The sequence below is a fragment of the Sinocyclocheilus rhinocerous genome, unplaced genomic scaffold, assembly GCF_001515625.1.
Source record: "Sinocyclocheilus rhinocerous isolate Xijiao unplaced genomic scaffold, SAMN03320098_v1.1 scaffold66, whole genome shotgun sequence".
Taxonomy (NCBI): Eukaryota; Metazoa; Chordata; class Actinopteri; order Cypriniformes; family Cyprinidae; genus Sinocyclocheilus; species Sinocyclocheilus rhinocerous.
In genome coordinates this window covers 387,323-408,113 of record NW_015662934.1, presented here as the reverse complement: position 1 = coordinate 408,113, position 20,791 = coordinate 387,323, and the positions used below count along the sequence as shown (strand labels likewise).

The 20,791-nt window shown below is 33.7% G+C and overlaps 1 pseudogene; it reads left to right on the top strand.

Annotated features, from left to right (window-relative positions):
- The window catches only part of LOC107728448 (ras/Rap GTPase-activating protein SynGAP-like), a 133,989-nt pseudogene that overhangs the window by 99,819 nt on the left and 13,379 nt on the right, over nucleotides 1-20,791 (top strand).

The window sequence follows — 20,791 nt, the reverse complement described above, 5'->3', positions numbered from 1 at the left end:
AGAACATTTTAAGCACCTTTATTTTTAAGAGTGTATGGTAGCTTTGTGTGAGAAACACTGAAATTTAAGTCATTATTCACATATAGTCATATATATACAGTATATAGTGAAGGAGTCGTTTTGTGTTTCATAAAAAAATTTAAAGATGTGAGATTGGAATAAAATAGAGTTCAGCAAGTCATCATTTTTAGATGAACTGCTCCGGTTTGCACTCCAATTCAATATCTCTCAATCTGGAACGTTCTCTAGTTCCTTATTATCCGTCTTCAAGCATCCCGACAGGTGCTGAGGTGCTCTCGTCATGGTTTATTCATTCTTTTATTCATGCTCAGAGCTCTACGCTCACCCACGGTCAGCCTGTGGTCTTCCAGAAAAAGGCAGGTTGTGGTTTTTGAAGTTCCTGCTCAGTTCGGACAGGGAAGCTTTAGTGATGTTTCCTTTTCAAAGAGGGAGTTTTCGCTGCGTTGTAGCTTTGAAATGAAGGCCGTGCTGCCGACCGCTTTGAGTAATTCAAACAGACAACTCTTCTTTCATATAATCGTTTGATTCAGCCCTTAACTGGAACGGTAGTATGATGCACTAATGGAGTCTAACAGCTGGAGTGACAGCGTGGGGCAGAATTTCAGTGCTGTGAACAGCGTCTCAGAGAAAGGCTGCGTTTCTTATGCTGTTTTTCATTTTGGGATGTAATTGTGATATAATCCACCTGATCTCAAAGAGAACTGAGAACTTAAGTATGACACAAATTCGATATGCCAGTAATTATGCGTTGGAATTTGGGAGAGAAAACTCACTTATCTTTTGGATTTTGACTGACCTCGTCCCAAAAGCTTGTTTGTGTAGATGTGAAAGTGAGTGACGTGACATGTGGCCAAGTATGGTGACCCATACTCGGAATTAGTGCTCTGCATTTAACCCATCCAAAGTGCACACACACAGCAGTGAACACACACACACCGTGAACACACACCCGGAGCAGTGGGCAGCCATTTTTTGCTGCGGCGCCCGGGGAGCAGTTGGTGGTTCGGTGCCTTGCTCAAGGGCACCTCAGTCGTGGTATTGAAGGTGGGAGAGAGCGCTGTACATTCACTCCCCCCACCTACAATCCCTGCCGGTATGAGACTCGAACCCGTGACCTCTGGGTTACGAGTCCGACTCACTAACCATTAGGCCACGACTTCCCCCGAATGGGATACTTCATCATTTCTTCACCCTCATGTCGTTCCAAACCCAAAATGAGGAGTTTTGAAAAATGTCCAAGTGGTTCTTTTCCATACAAGTAAAAGTTAACGGTGATTTATCCTGTCAGGCTGAATAAAAGATAAAAACTCCATAAAAGTGACTCATATGATAGCTTTGTGTGATGATGAACAGACAGAAATGTACGTCTTTGTTCGTCTCAGTTACTAAATCGCTTTCCAAGAAGAATAATCCCACTTTTCATTCATGCTGCCTGCTCTTGAGTCTCCTTACCTGCTTAAAATCAAAGAATAAAGGAGGAAGGTTATGTTAAAAAAATAATAAAATGTACAATGCAAGTTAAAATATATAAAATCAAATGCACCCAGCTGATCAGTTTGACGTTTCATTGCAAGATTGTGTTTTTTTTTTTGATGTTCACTTATTATTTTGCAATGTAATTTAACTGCCTTTTGAATGGTAATACAAATACAAAAAGAAATAAATGAAAAATAAATATTTATTTAAAAAATAATATTTCATCACAATACACTGAAAACCCACAAATAGAAGTATTTTATGCTCACCAATAAATTATTTTAAATAAAAATACAGTAATGTGAAATATTACAAAATGCAATAAATATTACAGAAAATAATTGTTTTCTGTCTTTATATATGTTATATGATATAATTTATTATTGTGATGGCAAAGCTGAATTTTCAGTCTTCACACAATCCTTCAGAAATCATTCTAATGATGATTTGCTGATCAAGAATTATGTCTTATTATTATCAATAGTAAAAACAGTTGGGCTACTTGTTTTTTGAGTAAACCGTGATACTTTTTAAAGGATTCTTTTATTAATAAAAGCTTCAAAGGTATAGCATTTATTTGAAATATAAATCTATTGTAACATTATAAATGTCTGTCACAATTCATCACTTTAATGCATCCTTGCTAAATAAATGTATCATTTTCAAACAAATAAATAAATAAACTATTACTTTTGAAAATTGGTGTGGGAAAATGTATAGATAGATAGATAGATAGATAGATAGTGCATGAGACTACTTTTATGGTACTTCTTTGTTGCTTTACTATCATTTTTGTAGCTTGACAGTCCCTGCTTTCCTTGTGTAACGTGGCTGACGTGAGAGTGAGTGAGTGAGTGTGTGTGTGTGGGGGGGGGGTGTTTGCAGGTACAGAGAGATAAATGTATATGTATGTTGTTATGCGGCGTAAATGTGCTCATATTTGTGCTGAGACTGATTAGAACCTGTCTGCATGTATGCAAATAAAACTTTTTTGAACATATTAAGGGTTGAATTCACTAAACTATTCGCTAATTAACCACAATTCAGCTTAACCACTGAAATCAAATCGACCTTGAGTATTTTAGTCATTAACAAACTTTTTTTAATTAAGTTAATTTTAAATGGCTTTTTTTCCCAAAAAATTTTAGTACTCTATTCCAAAAAAAAGACGCTGATGTTGTTCTCCATAAATCACAGAAAAAGGACTTCCGAAGAAACTTGACTTGTGTAATATCAAATGAAGTATACTGACCTCGTCGTGTAGGAGTGTGATGTGAGCGTCTTCTCTCTCAGACCTGCTGTTCTTGCTCCCTCACAGGACTCGTCTGATGCAGAGCTTCAAAGAATCACACTCCTATCTATCGTTCTATTGTTCTGTCGTTCTATCTATCTATCTATCTATTGCTCTGTCATTCTATGAAATGAAGAACAACGAATGAAATCTATGAATTTTCTGTCAGTTTCACTTGGTGCCACTAGTGACATCTTAAATCATCAAATGCATGACTATATTAACTCCAGTGCCCTGTGGAATTTGTTTTGCTCTTTCTTATCATTATAATTACGCTGATGCTTGAAATAGTGAAACTCATTATTCCTTTCCTTAGGTGATAACTGCTTCAGGAACAAAGTGTTTTGCCTGTCGGTCGGCTGCGGAGCGAGACAAATGGATAGAGAATCTGCAGAGAGCTGTCAAACCAAACAAAGTGAGTGTAAAGAAGAAGAAGAAAAGAGGAACGCTCTTCTTCCATGACTGCATCAGTCCACTCCAGTAACAACCTCTCCTGTCATTTCCATCTTTACACTCATTTTAGCTTCTACTGCTATTTGTGGGATTCCTGAATGAGCTTGAAAAGGCTTCCTGTGCTGGTCTGCCTTATAATGAAATAGACGCTTTCTTTTTTAATCTGGTATGCTTAGATAATATTTATCCCAAAGGCCAGTGCAGAATACTGGATCCTCCTGCAGATGTCTATTAGCTGTGTCTGTCTTGGGGGTTTTGAATGGGTGGGCTTTAGAAAGAGAGCGCTGTGGATTGCCTCGTCCAGGTGTTCAGGCAGCAGGAGTTTGGGCTCAATCATGTTGCGTGGAGAACATGTCACGGGCGTCCAAAAATGATCTCGCAACAGATGCATTGTCAATATTACAATAAACGAGGACAGACCAAGGGTGTTCATTAGTTTGGTTTATTAGCTGATTAGTTGAAGAAGTTTCTGAAGTTATAGACAAAAGCACAGATGTGCATCACTGATTAGTTCACAGCAAACCACTGAAGCACTCACTGACAAAAAAACATTATTTGAACATATGGTACCATGATAATACCATGATTTTGGACATGTACCATAGGAATAACGTGTGTTAACCATAGTTTCTTTGACATATAGTCACAGATGGCGTCACAATCTGTCCACTGACCGTCAAAACTGTAAAGTACAACTGGAATTACAACTAATCAGAATGAATTCTTAGCTTTTGGGATTCAGGTTGTGCAGGTCTTTACCAGTCCAACAGAAAACAAAATTGTGTTTATAAGATACATTGTGAGCTTTGTATGAATGTGTGAAGTCGTCACCATGTGTTCACTAATGCTTTGAAATATATTCAAAGTTTTAAGGCATTTAGTAGCAAGTAAACTAGATATCCACAATCAGTACTTTTTATTTGTTAAATATTAAGACATTATTATTATTATTATTATTATTATTATGTTAATAATGTAGTTAAAATATATTAATATTTTTAATATGAAGGTAATTTAAAATTATTATTATTATTATTATTATTATACTGTATATGGATGGGCAGAAATTCAGATCATATATAAATATAAATACTATAAATGAAAATATATTCATAATACACATCCTTTGTTCATATAATAATAATAATTGCTATTTATTATTTTAGGATGGATAGAAATTCAGATCATATATAAATATTATACATTTAAATGTATTATTATTATAAATAATACATATATTATTATAAATACAATACAAATATTAATATAAATATATTAACAGAAAAGTTACTTTATATTAATAATGATAATAATAATAATTATAATTACAATAATTGAGTTTGCTAATTTGCTATTTATTGTTTTAGAATGAACAGAATTTACAGATTTTTTTTTTCCCAGCTGTATTTTCTGTACAGCTGTTCAGTGAATTGACATTATTTGAATGTTTTTCAGTCTGTTAGTCTTCCAAACTTACAAATGTACCACTTCTAAACAGCATGTAAAAAGAACGAACTGTTATTGGTCGATTTATGTCAGTCTGCCTTTGTATCTTTTAAGAACCTTGGCATATGAATATGGTAATCACTCAGTAACATGTTATATATCAGAATACCATAGTATTACCATCTGAAACCATGACTGTAGCATGTTATCGTCACTTTATTTTTTACTGAAAGGACCGGAGCTTTGGAAATCTGTTTTTCAGGGTATTTTTAGTGCATCTATGATTGCCAGTAGAAAGTGGCATTTTGATGGTTCTAATGACTCATCATTCTGTGAGACCGTCCAGCACTTTAGACACACTGTAGGTGTTAGACTAACAGAAGTTCAGATCATTAAATCACTGCAGTCTCTGCTGTCTGTCTGCATGCTTGACGACACATTTGAAGATCTGCAACCCCCCTCACCACCCTCACCTGCAGTTTATATGGTGCAGATATGACTGTGTTGGCTTTACCATCTGTGTTTCCCACACTCAGGACAACAGTCGACGCGTCGACAACGTTCTGAAGCTGTGGATCATCGAGGCCCGTGAACTCCCACCCAAAAAGCGCTATTATTGTGAACTGTGCTTGGATGACATGCTTTAAGCTGCTTCATATTCATTTGGTGTCTTTTCAGCACCATGTCAATGGTTGAGATGCTGACTGTTTGGATGTTTTCAAAGATGTTGTTGTCCTCTATAATGGCACTCTTTATCTCCCTTAGTCTTATGGCATTGTTTTCTACAACCATGGTGCAAATAGCCTCCTCCTGTTCAGGTGTGAAAAGGGGCCCTCTGCCACCCCTGTGAAGTTGTCTTGCAGTCCTATGTGGAAAAAATATAGTAATGCAAAACACAAAATTGAGTAAGATAAAATGTCACTGTTTAAAGTATACTTACTGTATATTATAAAATGCAAGTGGAATACTGTTATATTGTATGAAGCATTTCAGAAAGTATACAGTATTACAGTACGGTGCCTATTGTTAGATTACATACCTGTTCTGTCGCCGAAAGTTGTTGACAGACCATGTCATTGCGATACAGAAAGGAAAAGACAGCATTGCATAGCACAAAGAAAAACAAACAAAAAAACAAAAGTAGAAATGTGAACATAGGATATTATATATATATTAACAGTATTTTATTTATATTTATTATTATTTATAAATTAATAACTACTACAAAATGTATGTGTGTATATAAAAATATATGATGATAGAAATGACTCCTATAGACTCAAAAACAGTTAAAAAAAAAAAATGCAAATAAGAAAAAAACTGATAGCAAATAATGCTTCAAGGCATTGCCATTTAAAATGATGATGAAAAGATGAGACTTTGATATGTCTCTTGATATGGTGACTGATCATTTTGTTTTGTCAATTTTCTTGATCATAACAGGAGAAGAGCACATACCTGGGCTTGATTAGCATTCCCATTTCCAGCATCACTGGTCGTCAGTTTGTGGAGCAATGGTACCCCGTCATTCAGCCCAGCGTCCTGGCCAAGGGTGGCGGTGTTGGAGGGGGCAAAATCATCAACGCTTCCCTGCGGCTCAAGTCGCGCTTTCAGACCATGAGCATCCTGCCGATGGAGCTGTATAAAGAGTTTGCAGAGTATGTGACCAACAACTACCGAACGCTGTGCGCCGTTCTGGAGCCGCTGCTGAGTGTCAAGAGCAAAGAGGAAGTGGCCTGTGCTCTGGTGCACATCCTGCAGAGCACAGGGAAGGCCAAGGTACCACTTTGTTGAATAATGTTTGTTTGCATGTAGGCTATTTAGTATGTTCCAAAACCTAGTGAGTTGCCGAATCAGACAGCATAAGACATCATATATATGCTCCTGACGTAAATTTGGCACCAAAATTTTGTGACAAAGAGAATCCCAGAATGAATTGTGCCAAACTGAGTTAAAGTAAATGCAATGGTTGATGGATGAGATGAGAGAAATAGTTATATATACTTTTGAAAAGTTATTTTCAGCTACCAATTAGATTCTTTCTGCTCCATCTAAAACATGTTGCCATGTTTAATTCTATAAATCAGAAAGAAATTAACAACAGACTGCTAATGACCTGCTAATGTTTGATTTAATTGTGAAAATAATTGAAAAAAAAAACTATAGAGTAAAATGTAATAATTTACTTAATATGTGTATATGTTGTGTAATTTTATGTTCGCATTTTGGAGAATCAAAATGTGTGTGCAACATATTACCATGTTTAAATCCATTAAATCAGAGAAAATGCAGAAAAAATACTGTATTTCATTTAATACTAAATATTAAATACTAAATACTAAATATTTAGTATTTTTAATACTAAAAATACTAAAAGACTGTTTTATCTAATATTTTGGGTATATGTATTGTTACGCATGTTAGTTCAAACATCAAACTCTGCGAGTATTATTTGTCGGGCACACAGTATTATAGTATTTATTCATATTTTGAATATTCACTTATTTTTTATTTATTTATTTTTACATTTATTTTACATATTATTTTTAGTTTTATTAATTTATGTATTTTTGTCAATTGTATTTTTTTTATAAATATTGAAATATTTTTATATTTTTAATTTTATTTTTAGTTTTTTTTTTATGCTATGTGTTTTTGTCAATTGTATTATAATTTTTTTATAAATATAAAAATATATATATTTTCCTTAGTTTTAGTTTTAGCAATTTCAGTACTTCAGCTTAAAATGTAGTTTAATAGTTAACTTCACTTAGTTTCTAAGGCAACATTTCTAATTTTCGTAACCGCATAAACATTTCATTACACCAAATACACAAAATAATGTTCTTTTTAGCAACATCATATGACCCCTTTAAGTTTTTATCTACTATTTATATTTAATTTCAACTTCATTTCAATTACCAAAGCAATTTGAAATAGTTTTGCTAAAAATAACAACACTGTTGCTGTCGATGTAGAGCACTAAAAATCACGTACTTATTTGGTTCTATCATGATTAGGAGACTGTCTCCATATGTCGACAGTAGACAACAAGGCAACTCACTATGTTTAATGATATGTAGGTAATTGTCAAGTGATTACAGATGTCTCTTCTTTTGTTCTGCACAAGGATTTTCTTTCAGACATGGCGATGTGTGAGGTGGACCGATTTATCGATCGAGAGCACCTGATCTTCAGAGAGAACACCCTGGCAACCAAAGCCATAGAAGAGTACCTCAAACTCATCGGGCATAAGTACCTCAAAGACGTTTTAGGTGAGACTTCCTCAGATTGTTTGGAGAGTTGTCATAGTTTCAGCTGCTGTACTCTCACACATTAATGGTCTCATCTGGATTCAGGTGATTTTATCCGTGCGCTGTATGAGTCAGAGGAGAACTGTGAAGTCGACCCAATGAGGACTCCACCTTCTGTGCTGCCTGAACATCAAGCCAACCTCCGGATGTGCTGCGAGCTCGCACTCTGCAAAATCGTCAACTCTCATTGGTTAGTTACAGAGCTGACATAGACCATCCTTTCATGGGCCATTCACACAGTTTTTAAATCGATGTGCCATCTGTAAATTTCCATGCTGAAAAAACTGCAAGATGTACTGCAGCAATCAAATAATTAAGATTATTTGTTACTGTTTTTGAAAGATGTCTCTTATGCTCACCAAGGCTGCATTTATTTGATCAAAAACACAGGAAAAACAGTAATATTATGAAATATTTGTACAATTTAAAATAACTGTTTTCAGTTGAATATGTTCTAAAATGTCATTTATTCCTGTGATGCCAAGCTGAATTTTCATCATCATTACTCCAGTCTTCAGTTTCACATAATCCTTCAGAAATCATTCTAATATGCTGATTTGCTGCTCAAGAAACATTTAGTAGTATTATTATCACTGAAAAAAGTTGTGCTGCTTAATATTTTTGTGATACACTACCATTAAAAAGTTGTATGTAAATAAAATTTAAAAACCAAAAACTTGGCGAGTAAAATTTTACTCGCCAAGGATGCATTAAATTGATCTTTTTTTATATAATTTGTAATGTTACAAAATATTTATTTTTCTAACTTTTTCAAACTTTCTATTCACCCAAAAAATAAATACATAAAACTAACTAACTAAATAAATCTGTATATATTTAATTAAGTGCACCACACCACTGGACAGTAAAAATAAATAAATAAATGATACATTGTATATACAAAAAATGATACATTGTGATATTTTTGCAGCTTTTGGGTTTGAGAGGCAAAACTAATTTTTTATAAATCTGCGATTGGAGATCTTTTTAAAAAATATTTCTTAAGATTGCATGATGAAAATTCTATGAGACATATTGAGAAAACTATATTGATAACAATACACATGATCCCTCATTATGAATTTTGACATTTTATTTTGTTTACTTTAATATCTTATACATGATGGGGCAGTGAAAATATGATATCACACCAGCTGCTAAAATCTAAATGGAAATAATCTGTATTATTTGTTTCTCCCAGTGCGTTTCCAAGAGAATTGAAAGAGGTGTTTGCGTCCTGGCGTGTTCGATGCGCTGAGAGGGGACGAGAAGACATTGCAGATCGACTGATCAGTGGTTCCCTCTTCCTGCGCTTCCTGTGTCCAGCCGTCATGTCGCCATCCTTATTCAACCTCACACAGGAGTACCCCGATGAGCAGACTTCACGCACACTCACCCTCATAGCCAAAGTTGTGCAGAACCTTGCAAACTTCTCAAAGTCAGTACACACTTCTCTAAGGTCTTCTAACTTTATTACCATGTCACATTATCTTCATTATCATTGTCTTAACATTCAAAGCGGAACATATAAACCCTGTGTCCTTACCGATGTGTTACAGGTTTGGCAGTAAGGAGGAGTACATGTCCTTTATGAATGAGTTTTTAGAGATGGAGTGGGGCTCCATGCAGCAGTTCCTGTACGAGATCTCTAATCTCGACAGCGTGAGCAACGCAGTTGCTTTTGAGGGCTACATCGACTTGGGAAGGGAGCTCTCGATCCTGCACAGTCTTTTGTGGGAAGTCATGGCACAACTAAGCAAGGTAGATGCTGTTTGATATTCTAGATGAGGATGAGTGTGATTGTCTACTTACGTTTGCGATCGGTCATCAGTTTGGTCTCCTCGGTCTGTTTTTACCGTGCCAAAGGATGCTATCATCAAACTCGGACCATTGCCCCGCCTTCTAAATGACATCAGCATGGCCCTTCGTAACCCTCACCTCCAGCGACAGCCCAGTCATCAGACGGACAGACTGCCTCCAGAGAGACAGACAGACAGGCTGCTCTCCAGGCCCAGCTTCAACAGGGGCGTCTCATCTGAGTTCCAGAACCTCATGATGAGGGACCTCAACAGGTATGTTACTGTATGTGTGTCACCACTACTTTCCAAATCCTAGTGAGCTGCCTACTTAGTCTGTATTTTTAGGCACCTTAGCCAAACTTGAATCGAGGTGCAATGGGTGCTAAAAATTCATTTTTTATTTATTTTTTTACTATTTCGTTCTGCTTTCTATTTTTAAACAATTTTATTCTATTTTAAAGAGACTGTAATCATTATTTTGTTAATCATTATTTGTGGTTTTAGTACAGTAACTATATAAAAGGCAATTATTTAATTTAGGAAACAACATGTTGTCTTTTATAATATCACATTTGTATGAAACAATGAAAAACAATGAAATAATTTAGAATATTGTATTTAAATTTATTTTATTCATTTAGTTTAGTTGTCCAAATATTTAATTGTGAATTCTTATTTTTATGGGAATTATTTTAGTGTAACATTTAGATTTTTTTTCCCTGTCACTTAAAATGAATTGTAAAAAAAGATTGATAATTGAATAACATTGTTAAATATAATCTTAAGCAAATATTAAAATGAATATTCTTTTTTTATACTGGTTTAATTTAATTGAATTTAATTTCCATCTTTATTTGACCCTCTAACTCTAGCACACTCTATTCTAATTCTATTCTTTAAAAAAACTTTTAGACTTGCACTCTATTCTTTTACTAACTGCTTGTTTTCTAGCTTCACTAGCTAGCTAAACACTAGCTTCTCTAATCTTTTTGTATTCTATCTATTTATTTTCTTTTTATTTATTATACAATTAACAAAAGCAAAAAGGCATCGTAACACTAGCTTGCTCCATCCTTTTTTATTCTATCTGTTTTCTTTTATTTATAAAAACTTGCTACGTGTACTGCGTCAAGCTAACTGAGACTTGTTATAGCACTTGTATATCATTGCTCTTTTGTTGATTTTGATTGCTTCCATTGTCCTCATTTGTAAGTGGCTTTGGATAAAAGCGTCTGCTTAATTTAATTTAATTTAATTTAATTTAATTTAATTTAATTTAATTTAATTTAATTTAATTTAATTTAATTTAATTTAATTTAATTTAATTTAATTTAATTTAATTTAATTTAATTTAATTTAATTTAATTCTTCTACGAACACGGGGTTATTATTGTTAAATAAAACTAAAACCATATACTTGAAACAAAACGAACATAAACTGAAATCAAATAATATACCTTATTTTATTTCAGATATTTGCCAGCATTTCTAATTTTTGCTTAGTTTAGCTTGAAGTATAAAATAACTAAAACTAAATCAATTAAAACTAACAAATAAATATTAATAAATGCTACATTAAAGATACACTAATAGACTTTAAAAACCACAACAAAATGACTAAAACCTTTACTAAGATTAAGGTGAAAACAGAAAAAAACAATTTCAAAAGTCTAATTCAAAATATTAACAAACTATAATATTATATCAATGATACTAAAATAAAAAGTTTCTTTTATTAATTAATTAAATAAATAATTGACTAAAAATCAAGAACAAGAAAATATATATCACATCATATGGCTTGCTAGGTTTTGGAACTGAGTTTAAGTGAATGTCTTAAGGAATATTGCTAGTAGAGAAAATGAATGTGGATATGATTTTCCATGTTAACTTTCTCATATCTCACATAGTTCAGTCGAGATCACTCGCCTGCCCTCTCCAACCTCTGCCATGTCCAGTGGCGGCGCCCCTCCGTCCCGGGCCGGAATGGGGGGGTTTGCAGACCGCGATCATCCTCACCAAGCCTCATCTAAAGACGTTTTCTATGTCGCCCGTCCCCCGTTGGCCCGCTCCAGTCCAGCGTACTGTACTAGCAGTTCTGATATTACTGATCCAGACCTAAAGGTAAGTCCCATAGGACAGTGCTTCTGATAGGGTGGGGGGTGCCCCTTTCATTTAGAAATCTTTCATGACTATGGTCAGTGCTGTCTGGTCCGAATTGTCATGTGAATAACAGCTCGCTCCCTAGCACACGTTTCACCAGCAAATCTGAGGGTTGGCTTTGTTCCTGTGGGAGAAGGAAGCGCCACTGACCTGCTTACTGCAGAGTCACATACCATCCAAGCATGGAAAGAGGGCTACGAGATGATGTGGGTGCAGTCAATACTTACGATAGAGATTCTTTACCTTAATCTTGCATCACCATTTGGGAATCAGGGTCCTGACATTAAAGGGGTCCTATTATGCTCTTTTACAAAGTCTTGATTTTGTTTTGGGGGTGTACTAGAACATGCTCTCATGCTTGGTGGTTCGAAAAACGCATTATTTTTCACATAATTTCACTACACACTGACTAAAATTTTAAAAAGTGAAAAAGCATAATAGGACCCCTTTAAAGCAATAGTTCACCCAAAAATGCAAAATTGCATCACATGCATTTTTTGTAGTGACCAATGCTGTTGAAAAAGCACCGTAAAGGTAGTCCATATTATCTGTGCACTATATTCAAGGTCTTCTTAAAATTTACAATTTAACAGATTGAATTAAAAAAAATAAAAAATTAAATGCAAAAGTCACCTGCCATGTTTGGTTTTGCAGTCTATTTTTTTATTTGGCTTTTGCAGTCTATTTCAGAGGTACTTTGGTTTTAAAATATACATTTTGAAAAATTTTTATTTTGTTACAAAGGTTTCGAATTCCGTTAAATTACATTTTCTAATATAAAAGCTGTTGGAAATGATTTCTTGTTATATTATATAATTGTAAAAAAAAATAATTATATTATATTATTGAAATATTATAATATATAGAACATTATATTTGATAAATTAAATTAAATTTATTTGACATTATTAATCGGACAACTTTGTTGTCTTTTTAAGATGCTGTAAATATCATCTAAAAATTAAAGAATAATCAGCAAATTATACACGACTTTTTTCAATGGAAATATTTTGCACAAACAATAAACAAATGACATTTAAATGTAACTTAATGGCATTTAAATTAATCATATTAAAAAAAGTTAATTTAAGTCATATGAACTACTTTTATGGTGTTTTTTTATTTTGAATTCAGTTAAATTAATTTTTCTTAAAAGATTATTCTAATTATTTGTTAACTGTTGAAATATTTCAACAATTATGTATTATTACTAGGACAGTTGGGTGTCTTCTTTATTTAAAAAAAAATTTTTTTTTTAAATATGTTATAAATTTAATGTCAAACTAATTATAAACTATCATCAATCATTTTGATGTGATTTTTTTAAATGCAATTTTTTATACAGTGTAATAATTACACATTTAAATGAGCCATTAAAAAATCTATTTGAGTATTACTTTTTATGGTGGTTTTTTTTTGTTCATTTTGAATTCAGTTACATTAATTTTATCCTGTAAAAGCTGACTGTAATTATTTACATTATTTAAATATTATGTATTATATTGTATACTACTGTATGTTTATATAATCAAAAATCTAGACATGATTAGTAGAAAAACCTGGCTTTTGTTCTTATGCATAAAAAGCGAAGGAATATAAATATGGCAGCATGCTTTTAAGCATAAAAATTGTACTTCTAAGTTCCATTGAAAAAAAGAACAGCATATGGGAGTAAATAACGACAGAAATTTCATTTTTGGGTGAATGATTCCTTTTAACCCTCAAGTTAATACACACGCTGTCAAGCCACGTTCATAACCGGCCACACCTACTGCGCTCGGCAGGTATCTGCAGCCCGACGACTACAGCCGCCATAACCAGAGCGAATACGGGCGACGCCAGATCTCCATGCACATGCAGGTATTTCCTTGACCGTTTCTAATGGCTTTTGGGTCATTTTAATCTTAAAGGACTAGTTCACCCAAAAATGAAAATTAGTCCATGTTTTACTCACCCTCAAGGTAGCCTAGGTGTAAATGACTTTCTTCTTTCAGACGAATCCAATCAGAGTTATATTAAAAATTATCCTTGCTCTTCCAAACTTTAGGAACAGGAAATTATTAGATACTCCATCAAAGCGAAATTAAATAAACACTACTGCAGCTGAAAAGATATTAAACCAATATTTAACACGAAGCCCAGATGTATATTCAGATGTGTCGTTTGACTGATGAAATAACGGATCTTTTCATTTTAATAATTCAAGGACTGAATCCTTATTGAATTAGTAGAGGAGAGCTCTTTATAAAGCTTGAAAGCTCTCTTCATTGCTCACCTCCAGCTGTGTTATCGGAGCGGCTGCTCTTGGGGGCCGGCCTCTCGCACTGCGTCCCCGACCAATTAGCTGAGCATCTGATTTAAAACAACAGAGGCAAAACAAACAGAAGGCAAGTAAGAAAAAAGAACAAACGGCTGACAGTTTCAAACAGTTTTTCAGGGGAGTTTCAACAGACACAGGCCTAAATTCTACTTAAAGGAATAGTTCACCCAATAATACAACTCCTGTCCTCATTTAATCATACAAAGCCTTAAAGGGTTATTCCACCCAATAATGAAAATTAGTCCATGTTTTACTCACCCTCAAGGTAGCCTAGGTGTAAATGACTTTCTTCTTTCAGACGAATCCAATCAGAGTTATATTAAAAATTATCCTTGCTCTTCCAAACTTTATAATGGCATGGGTGGGTGTTTTTGTTCAACAGTCCAAAAGTAGTCCAATAAAGCGCATCCATCCATATTAAAACGTGCCTCACGCGGCTCCTGTAGTGCATCAATGAGTTTTTGTAAGAAAAATATCCATATTTAAAACAATATAAACAACTTTCTTTCACTTATGATAACTGTCGTAGGTGGAAGCCGTTCCGGCGTATGACGTAGGACGTATGTGTTGCGCACACACCACTGATTAGTGGCGAACGCCGAAGTGTGGAAGTGTGGAGAAGAGACAGCAAAATAAAATGTCGGTCACGAATTAAAAGTACAAAACGAGGATTTGGAAAGAAAAATGTTGGAGGATTTCGATTTAAGCCAAGAAGAGACTGGTTTACCTTTGGAAAAGTAAGGAAACTTTGCTTCCTTTGCTCCTGTAAACAAACGTTGGTTTTCGCGAAACTCACATGCGCATGCACTGCGCCTACATCCTACGTCCTTCGCCGGAAAGGCATTCTCTCGTGAACATGCATACGACAGTTAGCGGAAGTTACACAAAACTGTTAATATCATTTTAAATATGGATATTTTTTTACAAAAACGGAGCCCCCGGAGCCATGTGAGGCACGTTTTAATATGGATGGATGCGCTTTATTGTACTTCTTTCGGACTGTTGAACAAAAACACCTGCCCATGCCATTATAAAGCTTGGACGAGCAAGGACCATTTTTAATTTAACTCCGATTGGATTCGTCTGTAAGAAGAAAGTCATATACACCTAGGATGCCTTGATTTTCATTTTTGGGTGAACTAACCCTTTAATGTAGAAGTTATTCCACAAAGAAAATATGGTGGTACCATGATCAAAAGCCTTGATGAGCACCTTTCTTGACCATTTTTGAAAGACCGTTGATAGAGTATCATTTTGATATTAGTATAGAAGTTCTCTATACTAAAAAAAATGATTTCCAGTACAAATATGTAAACATTCTTGAATCAAGATACATTTACTTGTAAAATTTAAGTGACAAATATCTGCCAGCATGGACAGAAAAATAAACTTGTTTTCCCTTTGAATTAGGTACATTTTTTTGACTCCACTGGCAGATATTTGTTCTAGTATTAAATGTAAACTTACCTAATTTTGATACTTTTTTTTTTTTTCAGAAAAAAAAAGACTTAGTATCTTATGTCATTTTGCTTCTTAAGTAAATATATCTTTATTTAAGAATGTATAGATATTTGTACTGGAAAACAGGACAACAATACTGAGTAACAGCATCATGGTACCATGATCAAATGCTACAAAGAAGCTAAAGAGTACCATCATCTTCATCATAAAATGATAAATGGGACACTGTGGTCTCGTGGACTTCACAAAAGTCCACATCAAGTGTGACATTTTGGACAGTGACTAAAAACCCTGATATTTTGGAAATTTTCGGTCCCATTGTCCATTTTCCCAAAGTAAAAAAAGTATATATATATATATATATATATATACTGTATATATTATAATCATAATTATAATTATATAATATATATATATTTTTGAAGGGCCTGTGGTTTTATTCTATGATATAAAATACAACCATAATAGCTGGCTCATGATTTTTTAAGCTTTATAATGTCTTGAAAAACGCAATGTCTAGTCATATTTATTTATTTATATAACACTATATAAAATATGAATTGAATTCAGCTATAAAACAGCTCCTCAGAAAGCAATAGTAAAGCAAGTCACTTCATGTTGATTCAATTCACTAACAACCAGTTCCAATTACAAAACAAATCTGATTCAGATATAAGATATATTCTGCAGCATGGCAGAAGATAACAGTGTAATTTTTCAGCTTAATTTAGTTCAATGTTGATTCAATTCATTTCGTGCAAAGTTCATCAATTATGAATCAATTTCAAGGCAGATTTACAGAAGATATTATTATCCAGCTCAATTCAGTTCAAGTTTTGTTCTAATTTGATGTGAAAGTGATCATATTTCTGAATGTTAATTATCTTTTAAGCCAACCAAAACTCAGGTGACAGTAGTGATTCGTAAACTTTTGTTGGTCACAGAGTTTATCAAATAAAAAAGCATGGACATATCCTGTGGGAACTTTGGTTCATTCACTCATGCAGCATTCTATTGTGTTTTATTCTTATTGTACTTAATGGATTTAGTACATTCTGTACTGAATATCTGGCTAAAGTGATTTCGAAATAAGCGGTGGTTGTTATTTAAGCATGTGTCTCATGACCAGGAGCAGCAGCAGATGGCAGGCATGGCATCACAGACCGGCACATCTCATTCATCACTCGCCACGCCTCCTTCCACCGTTCAGCCTGTCCGTCAAAGCTCCATGGCTCCTCCCACGCCGCGCATGAAATCGCAACCCTCGCATCAGCTTTCCGTGAGTTCTGCCGCCGCTGCCGCTCCTGCGGGCAAGACCAGGCCGCAGAGCGGAAGCCTGCTCCAGTCCCCGGAGTCCGGCTTCGGGGGCCGGCAGCAGGGCCCTCGGCAGCAGCTGTCCGTCAAAGACAGCACCCCGCCTGGCCTGCCGCATCAGCAGAGCTCCACCAGAGAGAGCCAGGGATCGCAGGGCTCTCAGGGCGGAACGCCGCAGTCCACACAGCAATCCAAATCACATCAGGAACGACAGCAGATCCAGCAACAGCATCTGCTCAAGCCTACCATGAGCAAACAGGTGTTCCAATCAGAAACCATTCTTCACTCTCCCTGCTATCAAACATGTGCTTTTGTCTAGCTTCCTTCAGATAGGTATTTCTTTTGTGTGTGATCTCTATAAAATTATTTTAAAAAGGGAAAGTCTCGTGAAGGAAAGTCTTGAGAAAAATTGGAGACCTTAAAAGTTTATTAAAGCCATTAAATGGGAAATAATTTAACGAATTATTCATTAAATAAAACTATATATTTATATATATATATTTAATATATTTTTTTATAATATTTATCACACACAAAAACAATGAGGATCTTATTAAAGTGGCAACATCAAACTTGAACACTTTTAATATTCAATAGTAAAATAAATTTAAAAATCATAATTTATCCATCTGAATAGAAAACAGTTACATCTATTTAGCTATATATAAAATACCACACAGGGAGTTTTTCACATTTATTCTTTGCATTTTAATAATATTTTAAGTTTATTAAAGCCATTTAATTAACAATATCTTGTTATAATAGTTTTGCATATTCTTAAAAAAGGCTATATTAATCACCCACCAAAGGAAAAATCTTGTTCACATAGTAGTAAAGACATAGTGTGTGTGTGTGTGTATATATATATATATATATATATATATACTGTGTATATATAAATGCTACACAGGGACTAAAAAAAGTATGTAAAATAAATAAAAAAATCTAAAATGCTACACAGGGACTAGGGATTTAAACATGGTAAAAACTGTTAAACAGAGATGAAAGCACAAAACTTTAATTGGTAGTAACATAAAACTAACCAGCATACTTAGTAATTACTTTTAATACTTAATGAATTCATTTTTAATTCAAAATTCAAAAGTCACAGTAACAACATTTATAATGTTGCAAAATATTGTATTTTAAATAAATGTTTTTCGCTTTCTATTTATAAAAGAATCCTGAACAAAAAAATGTATCACAGTTTTCACAAAAATATTAAGCAGCAATAAGATTTTAACACTGATAATAAGAAGAAATGAGCAGCAAATCAGTATATTAAAATGATTTTTTTGAAGGATCATACGACAATGCAAACTGCAGTAATGATGCTAAAAATTTCGCTTTGCATCACAGGAATAAATTACATTTTACAATATATTTGAATAGGAAACTTATTTTTAATTGAAATAATATTTCAAACTATTACTATTTTTACATGCTCAAAATGCAGAATTGGTGAGCAGAAGAGACGTCTTTCAAAAACATTAAAAATCTTACCAAGCCGAAACTGTAGTGTAAATATTGAAGATGCAACCCAAACATCAGTTTCCACACTTACATGATCTTGTGTTCTTTTCCTCAGGGCTCTTCCCAATCTCCAACCACCCTCAACCCCTCGACCCCTGCCTCTGAGCGAACAGTCGCCTGGGTGTCCAACATGCCCCATCTTTCTGCTGACATAGAGAGCTCCCGCATCGACCGAGAGGAATACAAACTCAAGGAGTATTCAAAGAGCATGGACGAGTCGCGTCTGGACAGGGTGTGTTTCTCTCCTACTCTACTAGCTATACGACATTTGTTCTGAGGGTTTATTATATTCATACCAACAGAAATTGTCATGCTAGAAGGCTGCTGTGATGTGAATGTTGTGGGCTTTGAATTAGAATCACTTTAGGGTTTATCCCTTAGTTTCTTGGTCCAAACTCGAGCTTCATTCTTGTCTCTGTCCTTGTGCAAACATGCCACAAGACACTCAGTTGTGTCTCCCACCTCAGCGCACAAGTATCAAGGAAATGCATATCATGTCTTTCACCTCTGCAACAGATGGTGCTGGCAGCCTCATTTATGCATTATTTAAATATCAAATGAGAATGAGCAGCCTTCTGCAGTAAACAGACTTCAGGAGAGAGCAGCGTGGGCTTTCAATCAGCTCTTGACCCTCTGTCCTCCACTGTGCAAATTGGTGTAGAGGTGACACGCAACTTGCTTTTCATTGTTTCACAGTGTGCCTGTTAAAAGACAGCTTCATCTTCAGCTATGAATCAGCGTTTTTTTTAAATACATTTTCTCATTCCCGTGTGGTTTGGAAGGTGAATTTGCTCATTTGCATTGACTGTGGTTGTCCACCTAGGCAGCTTTTTTATGCATGAATGACACGTTCCTTGTGGAAAAGCTGCGGGGAGCAAAATCATGCTTGCTTGTAAACCAGATGTTGGCCAAAATCTGAAAGATGCTCATTACTGGAAAAACCACACTGTTCTGAAAACGACAAAAAGCTACAAAAATGCGCAAACAGTCATTATTTACTCACCCTCATGCCATTCTAAACCCGTATGGCTTACTTTCTTAGTCTTTATTTCTCCCAAAAGATGACATTTTGAAAAATATTGTGCCCAGGATATGCTTCAGAAATGTCCCTTTTATATTCCACATACGAAAGAAAGGATTTTGGAATAAGATTAAGTAAATGCCCACTACTTTTAGGTGGTGAATTAATTTTTATTTCTGTTTTATTACTTTTTTGCATTGCAGTTTATTAAATCCATTTAATAGATCATATCTTATTATTTGTCATTTTAACAACTTATTCTGTTTATTTTAATACTTTTATTTTATCATACTTTTTAAAAAAAATTTAAACGTATTTTATTTGTAATTAATTTTGATTTAATGAAATACTAATAATTTTGTTATTTTTATGTCATTTTAATTGTATTTCACTTTTGTTAAATACTTTTTAATGTTTTTAATACTTTTTAAGACTTTTATATAATTTATATGAATATAAATATATACATGTAAATACATGTAAATATTTTCAAAATATATACTGTATGTGTGTGTCTATATATATATATATACATAATAAATATACACAGTACACATACATATATTTTGTAAACAAAAACTTTTATTTTGGATGGGATTAATCGCGATTAATCGTTTAACAGTACTACTTTTAATAGATTTTAATTATATTTTAAAAGTTTATTAAAGCCATTTAATAGACAAAATTATTAAATTTTTTTTAACTATTTTTGATTTTTACTTTTATTGTTTTTTTTTTGTTTTTTTTTATAATTTATGTAATTTTAATTACTTTTTATTTTAATTAAAACTTTTATTTTTACTTTCATTTTTTTATACTTTTTAATAAATGGAAGAAGTTTTTTTTTTTACCTAACTTTGTTTTGTTCCCCCAGATTTTAATAGCATTTTGAACATTTATTAAAGCCATTTAATGGAAGGGATAATACCTTGTTAATTATAATTTTCAAAAAATATTCAATTAACATTTTAGTTTTTTCTTTAATTTTATTTCTATTTGTTTTTCTAAATGAATTTTTATTTAATTAAAAAAAATGTTTTAAACTTTTATTTAATACTTTTAACTTTTAATACTTTTTGACACTTTTAGTTACTCACTCACCAACCTATTACCTTACAGTCTCAAGGAAGCCGTCAAGATGAGCGTAACATCTGCTCTGCTAACACGCCTGCTGTCCTC